We start from the raw sequence: 10,942 nt of genomic DNA on the forward strand, positions 1-10,942 counted from the left end.
GCGAGCATCAGAGGTGGGAGTACGGACAGAAGATAGACGTAAGTCTTCAGCAGAGTGTAAGGGCCAAGACGGGACATACTTGTGTATTTAGGAGGATAGATAGGTGGGAGCAGCATTATGTAGAGATTTTAAAGCAAGAACCAGAATTTTAAATTGAGCCCTATATCTTACAGGAAGCCACTGAAGGGACTGACAGAAGGGTGAGGCATGGGCGGTGCGGGCAGACAGGAAGATGAGACTCGCCGCTGCATTCATTATGGACTGTAACGGCGCAAGTTGGGAGCACGTTTTTGAGATGGAAGAGGCAGGATTTGGCGATCGACTGAACATGAGGCGTGAAGGAGAGGTCTGAGTCAAAGAGAACACCTAGGCAGCGTTCCTGCGTGGTGGAGCTGATGTTAGCACCGTTGATTTGGAGGGAGACAGACACAAGAGTAGCAGCACTTCAGGGAGGAAACACCAGAATTTCAGTTTTGGCCAAGTTGAGTTTAAGGAAGTGGGCAGCCATCCAATTAGAAATTCGCAAAGAGGCAGTCAGAGACACTAGTTAAGAGGGACAGGGAGCGATCAGGAGAGGACAGGTAGATTTGCGTGTCATCTGCATAGAAATGATATTGGAAGCCAAAGGAGCTAATGAGTTTACCAAGGGAGGCAGTATAGATGGAGAACAGTAAAGGACCAAGGACTGAACCTTGGGGAACACCAACAGAGAGGAGTTGGGGAGAAGAAGCAGAGCCAGAGAAAGAAACACTGAAAGAGCGCTGGGAGAGGTAGGAGGAGCACCAGGAGAGAGCAATACCTTGTAAACCAATATTGCAGGGGATGAGAAGAAGCTGTTGATGATCAACAGTGTCAAAAGCCGCAGAAAGGTCAAGGAGAATTAGGATAGAGTAGTGACCATGAGATTTTGCAGCGAGTAGATCATTGGATACTTTGGTCAGTGCCGTTTCCACAGAGTGTTTAGCGCGGAAACCAGACTGAACTGGGTCTAGAAGAGAATTGGACTCGAGGAAGTCTGTCAATCTCGCATACACAACTCTTTCAAGGATCTTGCATGCAAAAGGCAGTAGCGAGATAGGACGGTAGTTGGACGGGGAGTTAGGGTCAAGGTTGGGCTTCTTTAGAATAGGGGTTATAGTTGCATGTTTGAAGGGCGATTGAAATATGCCAGAGGAGAGAGAGAGATTGAGAATTTTAGTGAGAGGTAGAGAAAGAGAAGACAGAGTACGGATGAGATGCAAGGGAATTGGATCTAGGGAGCAGGTGGTGGGGCGGGAGGACTGGAGCAGAAACCTCTTCCGCTGTATCGGGTGTGAGTGAACATAGAACAGCAGAGGGAGTGAGGCTAGGGGAAGTATTGTAAGGGGAAGAAGAAAGAGAGTTAAATGTGTGAAATAGTAATTTGGGTTCGCGGGAGAGTGTGGTTATGAGGGTATTGAAGTCATTTACTTTTGCATAGGAAAGAGCCAAGCTGTATGAGCGCAGCATAAATTTATAGTGGAGAAAGTCAGACGCACAGTGAGACTTTCTCCAACAGCGTTTAGCATTTTTGGAGCATTTTTGGAGGTATCAAGTCAGCTTGGTGTGCCAAGGTTGTTGTTGGGGGAGCTTGCTGCATTTAAATGTAGAAGGTGCCATGATGTCTAGTTGAGAGGAGAGGGTGGAATTGTAGAAGGAGGTTGTAGAGCTAGGACAGGTGAGGTTTGAGATCCGTAAAAGGAGAGTTTGGAGATTAGTGGACAAATGCTTTAGGTCAAGACACTGGATGTTTCTGTGAGATTGATGTTCAGACGGTGGCGTAAATTGGGTCTCAGGTATGCTGATGTCAAAAGTCATCAGATGGTGGTCAGATAGAGGAAAAAAATATTGGAGAGATTAGAGGCGGTACAGAGATTGGTGAAGGCGAGATCAAGAGTGTTTCCCGCTGTATGGGTTGCTAAATTGGACCATTGCGTGAGGCCAAAAGAGGAGGTTACAGAGAGCAGACGAGAGGCATCAGTGCAGTTGGGGTTGTTGATTGGTATATTGAAATCCCCAAGTATAAGGGAAGGAGTTCTTGATGAGAGGAAGTGGGGAAGCCAGAAATAAAAGTGCTCAATGAATAGCCTCGGATGACCGGTGTGTGTGTGTGTGGGGGAGGGGGGGGGGGTAGATGTTAGCAATTCTTAAAGGAGTGGGTTTAAATAGACAGTGTGAACTTCAAAAGAAGAAAAGGATAGGGCAGGGGGAGTTATGATTGGTTGAAAGGTACATTGAGGGGAGCGTAAGAAGCTTGTTACTGAGATTGGAGGGGGTCCAAGGACCTAAACAGCCATTTCTGGACTAGAGTGTCAGGACTACATGTTTGTATTCCTGATACTATACTGTTCCTTTAAGAAAAGAAACCGAAGCATTACTGTCAGGTAGAATCTCAGAGGAGTTCACAAAGAGGGGATAACCCAGGGAGTTGTAAACCAAGTACGAGAAAAAAAACCCATAAAAATGTAAAGAACAAAACATGTAAAAATAAAATAACGATTTTATGTTTTTTTCTCATAACTGTTTTAAAATAGTTATCAGTCTTTACAATCTAGGGATCTAAAGCCGAATAACATTTTACTTGATGAAGCTGGTCATGCGAAAATAGCCGATTTTGGGATTCCGACAGAAGGTATTTACAGAGGTGCCAAAACCCAGGGAATGCTTGGAACATATGCATGCATGGCCCCCAGGGTGATGAATTATCAATTACTTCTGTTGTGATATATAAATCAGCTTTTTAAAGAAATATAGTACATGCACTCTTTATTGTTTTACCATTGGAGTGTGGTTAGCCAGCCCCAGGTCTACATGCACCAGGACCAGATAAAAGTGCTGATTCCTTGTTTTTTTTTTTTTTTTTTTTAAGAAATGCAGACATATATGTGTGTTCAACTAACGATATACAAATATTTTGCAGATGATTTTCTGGAAGCAATATAGTGCCTCAGTTGACTGGTGGGCATTTGGGGTCATTTTATATGAAATGCTGGTTGGGAGACTCCCTTATCCACCTCACCAGTCAAAACACCAGCTTTACAGTGTCCGGACCAGCAAAGATCCCCAGTACCCATGTTGGCTGAGCAGAGAATCATAAGGCATCCTGTCTAAGGTGAGCGTGTATTGCTAACGTTTCAGTCTAGGGGATTCTTCTACAGAGCGGAGTTGGGATAACATTAATGCTTTGAGTTCTGCTGTCACTATTCTTCATTAAAGTGAGAATTCAAAGTAAATTTCAAATCCATAATAGCCAAACTTTAAAAATTCTGCTATGTGTTTCGTTTTGGCTATTCCTGCCTTAAATTTGGAATTCACTTTGCATTTGCATTAATTTCACACCCTGTGTATGTTATTTTAATTTCTAAACTGCAGAGAGTTATCGGGACAGATTTAGGGCTCACCCCTTTTGATTTTTTGCAATGATTTGGGGATGTATTCTCTGCTGAAAGTGCAGGGTCTGTTGATGATGATTGGTATGTAACAGATATAGCGATACAGTAACAAGAATTGAAGAAAGATATCTTTGGTTGATGTATGGTGTAGTTCTCATAAATAAAAAAAAAATCACAATCTAAGACCCATACATTTAGGCGCAGACTACCTGCACCACACACACACACACTCGATACTATCAATCCTCATCTCCAATACACATACACTCCCCTCCCGAGACCCACCATTTCACCAACACCACTTCAATTCAAAATACAAACCATACAAACTAAGACCATCCCAATCATACTATTCCCTAAATCACTCCCTTCATCCTGCTGCATACCATGACCCTACCACTGAATCCATCACAGATTACATCTCACCAAAACTCCAAATGAAAACCACCCCCACCACTCACTAAAAGGCAAAGTCCCCCTCTCCCCTAATGATCTAAAAAAATACATAGATTCTACACTTTTTTTTCAGACAGACACAGAAGACCATGTTTTAGAAATTGGCACCACACAATTCCCAACATATACCATAGAGGAAACAAGGAAAAAATAAGCTTAACACCAGGAGAACAATACAAAAAAGGAAGGAGAGTGTAACAACTAAACCCCAACAAAAAACGATATCCGGCTAAGGCATTTTTACTTTATCAAACAAAGTTAAACTCCACAGAGATTGCAGTCCTAAGTAAAGAACTCAAATATGCCCCAACCAGGAATTTCAATCACTTCTCCGTTTTATTGATATTAACAAATTTACGAGACAGGCTACTCATAGAGATTTTATGCAAGTCTAGCCAACCAAAATGCCCCTAATATTTTCAGTCCTTCTCATGACATTGCAAATATCAAACATACAAACTTAAAAGCCAAATCTACATTTTATACATCTAAGTTTAAATCTAGTAGTCTCAAAGACCTAAGCAACATAAAAACAAACACATTTGAAAAATCTAATTTTACCAAAAAAGAAAAAGAAGCCTTACATAATCTAAGAAATGATGAAAATATAGTCATCAAACCTGCCGATAAAAGCAGAGGTTTGGTGATTTTACGTGAAGAAGCATGTATGAAAGAAGCCCTATCACAACTAGAAGACAAAACTGATTAAAAAAAAATGTTTATCATGGGAGAGGGGGTTGGAGGCCAAGCTAGGCAGATGCTTGGACTGTGTGCTCCATACTGCAATAACTCAAAACTGCAAAAAAACATGGATGCAGCCAAATAATTGACTCCAGCTGTGACACAATAGTGTCTTGAATCCACCAAACACTTGTTGGTGCAATAATGACCTTTGAAACAGCGGAATTCCACTCTTGTGGTATTGTGGCCTAGCGGGCGGTCGAACTCCTCACTGGCAATCAAGAAGCTGAGCTGCAATCGGGCCCTGTATACTCCCCCATTGGACTGAAGGGGGTTATCCTAGTCCACCACAACAATTATTCTTACCTGGCACCATACTCACGTTCGGGCACAGACAGAGGTGACTGCTGACACTTTACTCACTCAAGATGGGGCTGCACACATTGCGATGGATCCTGAGGGTCAAGCAGAGCCGCCACAACGTTGTATTGGGCTGTTAGCCCGTTTTGATCAGCTATGCGCACACTTCTGGCTGCGACAGCAGGGGCACCTTGAATCTCGACCGGTGGGGGGAGATTGCGATATCAGCCTTCCTCTCTCCAACCTCACCTCCCAGCAAGATCTCCTGAAGCAAACACGTCTAGGCCCTTTCTGAAACTGGGCAGAGTGAGACAACTACCTCCTGGCTCGAGACGGCGGAAAACTGGGACTCCCTCAGCCCGATGTAGCTACCAAGACAGAGAGTACAGAGAGCGTTGTCAAATGGATATCCTCGGGGGGCACTTAGGGCCTCGCATCTCTGCATAGGACCAGGGGGTCAGCAGTTGGATCCTATTGGCTTAATCTGGACAAAGCGATACTCGGCTAAAACTTATGCGTTGGCATAGGATGATAGGAAAGTACCTTTCCAGGGCCCAGATGACAAACCTACAGCTAGATTTGCTTTATTTTGATCATATCTGAGTGCATGTGCCTTACGTTCACAGTTTTGTTTTCTTTGCAGTCATGTTTGCTGATCATCAGCTTTCTGTAGCATGAGCCTATATAGCTTACTCATATCTAGATGCTGTGGATATATATTAGCCTGTTTATTACTCGACTACTTTATCATTAATAGTTTTTATATATATGACATAGCTAGTAACCGTCATGTCTGATGCTTTTTGCTTTTGCATCTCCTACCTGGTCTCCCACTCAGACACAAATATTAAGATACTTCTTAATATAAAATAGTGCAGCTCTTGTGATATGTTTTTTACCTCCTTGATTGGGAATAATCTCATAATTCCTCATGTTAATGTCGTTTATGCATCTGTCTGTACCTCCCTGCACTACAAAAATAAAGAATTAAAAAAATACCTTTTATCAGACCCGACTCCTGACTTAACTTCATCTTGTCTAATCTATCTGAATATTTAGACATTCAACTACAACCATATGCTTTAACTATAAAATCTCATCTTAAAGATGGAATGAGTCTCTTATAAATTTTAAGCTATTTTATATGGAAACAAAGTTATGTTTTAGTTACAAGCGATGTCCAGCCTCTCTATACTATCATCCCCCATGATTTGGGATGTTCCTCTATCAGAAAAATCCTAGAGAAAGACAGCAATTTTCTTTCTTTCTGAGACATTTTATCATAGAGGGATTGGTCATCATTTTAAGGTAAAACTATTTTTGGTTTTATGATTCATTTTATCTTCAATTACAAGGTACAGCTATGGGGACACGGGTAGCGCCAAGTTATGCTAACCTTTTTATGGCAGATTGGGGAAAAACTTTTATCTTGACTAACCAAAAATGCATAAACAATATAGTATTGTATAGCAGATACATAGATGACCTGTTTTTGTTTTTTCTGGGATGAGCCAATAGAAGATCTTAATGAATTAGAGATTCACTTCTTTTTCCCTCTGGCTACTCCCCCCACTGCTTCCTAACATCTCACTTCTATTTTCACTCCCTTCTCCACTTCATTCATAACACTGTAGCGTCCTCCGATCATGTGGTAAGGCCCGCGACACCATCTTGGTGCACCCGATCGGTGCACCATATATCCTTTTGTAATGCTCTTTTAAATTTTTTTAGTTCACCCCACATTCCCTCCACGAATACTTGGCTCCTGAGACCATTCTATTTACCGTTCTTGACAGCCCCGCTGATCCGATTACATTTTAGTACACCTCTTAAGGGGATAGACTGTATTTTCTAATAACATGAATAAAAAGCTAGATTTTGTAATTTTTATTTTTTTTATTTTTAAATTCTTTATTTTGGTAGTGCATTGTTAAGTACATATGAAACATAAACATGTCAAAAAAGAGCAATACAGCGTGTAACAGGCAGTAAAATTATACACGTTGAGAGTGCTGCACTTTTTTATTTTTTAAAAAAGGAAAGAAAATATTAATGAATAGTGGTGTTCAGCGTTTTGGGTGTAGAAGAGTGAAGAGTGTATTCTCATAGGCTTCGCACCGACTATGGTTATGAGGTACATAGATTCAGTATTAAGGTGATAAGCCGATTACAGCTTGCTGGTGGGTAGGAGATCTAGACCTATAGATAAACATGCATGCAGACTGTAGATGCGCGTTATTTAAGGCCAGTATATAAGCTGGCAGCTGTAATTGAGTATACCGAGTAGAGCGGTAAACCATGCTATAGCAGATATTTAGAGGTGATACCACCGTTATGAGACCTGACTCTACTTAAAAGTTAGCTTGGGACCGGGTATAGGTCTTAAGTTACATCTAACGGTTTCCGCGTTAGGGTGTTCGTAGTGTGAGTGGTGTCCTCGTCTTTTCAGGGAGGGGGAGCTGCCTGCCTTCGTGCAAGGCCGACCTCTCGGTGGAGGTATTGCCCCTAACCAAGGGGGTAGTGGGGGGGGGTATGAACGATTCAGTGACTGAGCATGTGTGGCTAGGTCCATAGGAGGCATCACTTTATGGGTGCCTGGTTATGTTTTAGAATGCCTAATCTCCCTACTCCTGGGTGGCCCAGGTCGAAGATCGTGTCCTCGTGTGGGAGATTCTGCAGTGATAAACAAAAATATATATAAAAACATACGGTGAAAACAAGTGAATAAAATCATAGCGTTAAAATTTTGCAACTTTGCAACTGTGCAGCCTAGAGCTGCTGGTTGAGTGAGACCCTTCATTGGGTTTAGGTCGGGCTGGTAAAGTCCCTGCCAGTCAGGTGTCCAGCGGGTCATCGCTTGCAGTTCTTGGCACAAATGGTGTCACATTGGATGGGTCCCATCCGTGGAAGCGATTTGGGCCCGTCGGGGCTGCCGTCTCCTGTATATCCAGAGCTGCAAGGAACGCAGGAATATCAGTCCCTGTGGTTAGTTTTCGTATAATCCCTTTGTGTGTAACAAGAAGTGATCGTGGGGGTCCCCACCTGTAGGGCACTCCTGCCGCCCGCAGTCGGGCCGTGACGGCGGTCAGGGATTTTCGCCACTGCAGAGTGGCTTTGGATAAGTCCTGGTAAAAGGACAATTGTGAGTCCTCAAATGTAATCGGGGTCTTGTTTCTTACCGCTGTCATTATTTGCCCCTTGTCTTGAGGTAGTGCGCAGCGGAGTATGACATCGCCCGGTGTTGTAGTGTTGGTAGCGGTCGATGTCGGTAGGCGATACATCCCAGCGATGTTTACTTTTTTAGCGGTGGCGGGTGGCAGCACTGTGGCTAGTAACCTTCTTACATAGTGTGGTAGTTCCTCCTGAGGAACGGTGGCTGGGATGCCCCTTATTTTAATATGGTTGCGGCGGTACCTGTCCTCCTGCGTTGCCACCTGTATTGATAGAGCCTTTTGGGCTGCCTGTAGTTGGGCTATAGATGCCTGTATATTAGAGGTGTCTTGACGAAGCTCTTTAACGTCTGCTTCTGTAGCTGCCAGTCTGCCTGTGAGTTGCTGCATGGAGGATTTCAGGATGGGCAGGTCAGCAGCAAGTAGGCACTGAATGTTCTTTAACATAGTAGATAGGATTTGGAGGTCTTGTTTAGTTGCAGGCTCAGTGTTACTTACAGATGCTGTGGGCTGTGGCCATGTGTCCTCTTCTGGGCTTTGTAGCTGGGATGCTGCAGGGGCAGTTGTGTGGGGAGGCCCTGGTGAGGGTGGGTGGTCAGAGGCCGCCATAGTGGCTGAGGTGTGCCGCTGGAGCATGGCTCCGATGTCTCTCTGTTCAGGTACATTACCGGGTGTGGGTTTCTGAGTTCTGCGCCCCATGGATGTATTGGCAGGCGTTGTTTGGGGCGACCACAGCTCCGCTTTCAGAGATACTCGAGGTCGCGGTATGAGGGCTTGTGGTAGGCCCCGGTTTTACGTTTTGCCTTCAGGTGTTTCGGGGAGTACTGGAAGGGCATCTGTGGGTTCAGCGGGGTGTCCCCGGGCTGTGTATGGCGTTTGCAGGATCGGATGGTTGCTTGTTACCGAGATATTGTCGGGATTGTATATTGAACTTGAGCTGGGAGAAATGGCGTCCGGTCCGGTTCAGTGCCAGGCTCCGCCCCCAATTTTTTTTCACTTTTATATGAATATAATTATATTATTATTGATAACTATTGTATTTTTTTTTTACCTTTGATGTAATTTTATTTTTATGAGATTAATTAATTTTGTGTCACATAATGATGACATCACACAACCATTTTTTTTTGTCTGTAAACACTTTTGAAAAAGCCTGCTATTTTAGCGAAAAGCAATAGGTGTATTTTACCATTATGCTTATATTTTTATTTTCCAATAAACAAGTGTATATTTTTTAATCTACTTGGACCCTCCTGAATATTTTTAAGATACGATTTTACTAGGAGGACTCCACCTTTTACATCTTTGGTGGGTATTATTTCACCTACGTCTTCGGGATTAAGCAAAACCTATATTTTGCTCACCCTTAGTGAGAACCCTTTCTTTTATTTATTTTATATTGCCACATTTTATCAGTGAGCACTATTGGTTGTTATATTCTCTCTGCATAATCTGTAACCTGCCTCTTATAAGCTCGGTATCCTGCACACCCCTACTGGTAATCAGATCCCAATAGACCATCTACAAAAGACTTTAAAGGACCAGTATATCCACAGGCCGGGATTATACCATCCACACACATACACTATTACTTGACTCATGACACCATCAGATTCACAGCGAACTGATACAACATTTCTATGTTACAGGATACAGAATATGTACAGATATAATTTTACTGAGTTTGGTTACATGTATTTTATCATCTCAGGTTCTAGAACAATATATGTAGTAGATAATTCCTTACTTTACTAAAATATCCTTTCTTCTTCTTACAGGTGCCATGGGAATTTCCATTCATTTCTTGGTTCTATGATGCATGTCAAGTCTTCAGATGATGTCATGTTCTCTATGGCTTGTCATTCAGTTACTCCGGATTAAAATCCACTTTTTCCCATCTGAGACGGGAAGGAGAGCCATAGTGTGCACTTCTGGAATATGTTGTAAGTTACTGATCCAACTGGTATCGTTTTAGCTTTCAGCACTGAGAGGGATGGTTTCATTATGTTCAATGGCATCTCTCATTTTTATTTACTTAGCTTGGGCAATTCAAAAAAATACACATTTCTTCCTTTATAACTTATCATGTATCTTTATTAATGGTAAATAACCTTAATAAAATTTTTAGTGGCTTGAATCAACTCCTTAACGGGTTGATCACAGACTATGTTTGTCTTGATTGTTACAAAGAAATCCAAAAGTAGATGCCTGGATTCAAAAATGAATATGAAACATACTGTGCAATGTTTGGGCTAAGAAAAAACACTACTTTAAAGTCAAAACACTGTTTTAATAAAGCTGCCTGATGACTGATATGATTTTTGCGTGGTTCGTTGTTACTTTCGTATTTTTATAACGCCCTGCATTTTGCTTTTAGTTTTGTCAACATGCTAAGTCCTCTATTTAATAGTTTTAATGTTGCTAGAGTTACCATTTAAGATACTATTTGCAGAGACTGAGGTGCCTGTGTTCATGTAGAATTTTTAGAGCTATAGTATTGCTTCTATACACTGGATGAATGGTCAACCCGTTGGGGCAGTAACACTATCATGCAAGTCCAATTGGCTTTTGATGTACAATATTTTCCTACTTATCATCTTATGTAGGATCCATTTTTAAATCAACAAGTAGAGCTAAATGTTCGCTACGTCAAGAAATATCCTTTTTCTTTCTTTCTAGGAGTCATGCAGAGATGTTAGAGAACTCTTTATAATGCCCACCAGTCCACTGCATTTTCCATCCGACAGGAGAGGAGGAGAGTGAACATGTAGGATCTCAGGGACACACCATGCAGCAGAGAAGACCAGGGGAATTCATCCAACTGCATGTCGGCATCAGAACAATGTGGCTCTGTTCACAAAATGT

Source organism: Pelobates fuscus, chromosome 13 (assembly GCF_036172605.1).
Source record: "Pelobates fuscus isolate aPelFus1 chromosome 13, aPelFus1.pri, whole genome shotgun sequence".
Classification (NCBI taxonomy): Eukaryota; Metazoa; Chordata; class Amphibia; order Anura; family Pelobatidae; genus Pelobates; species Pelobates fuscus.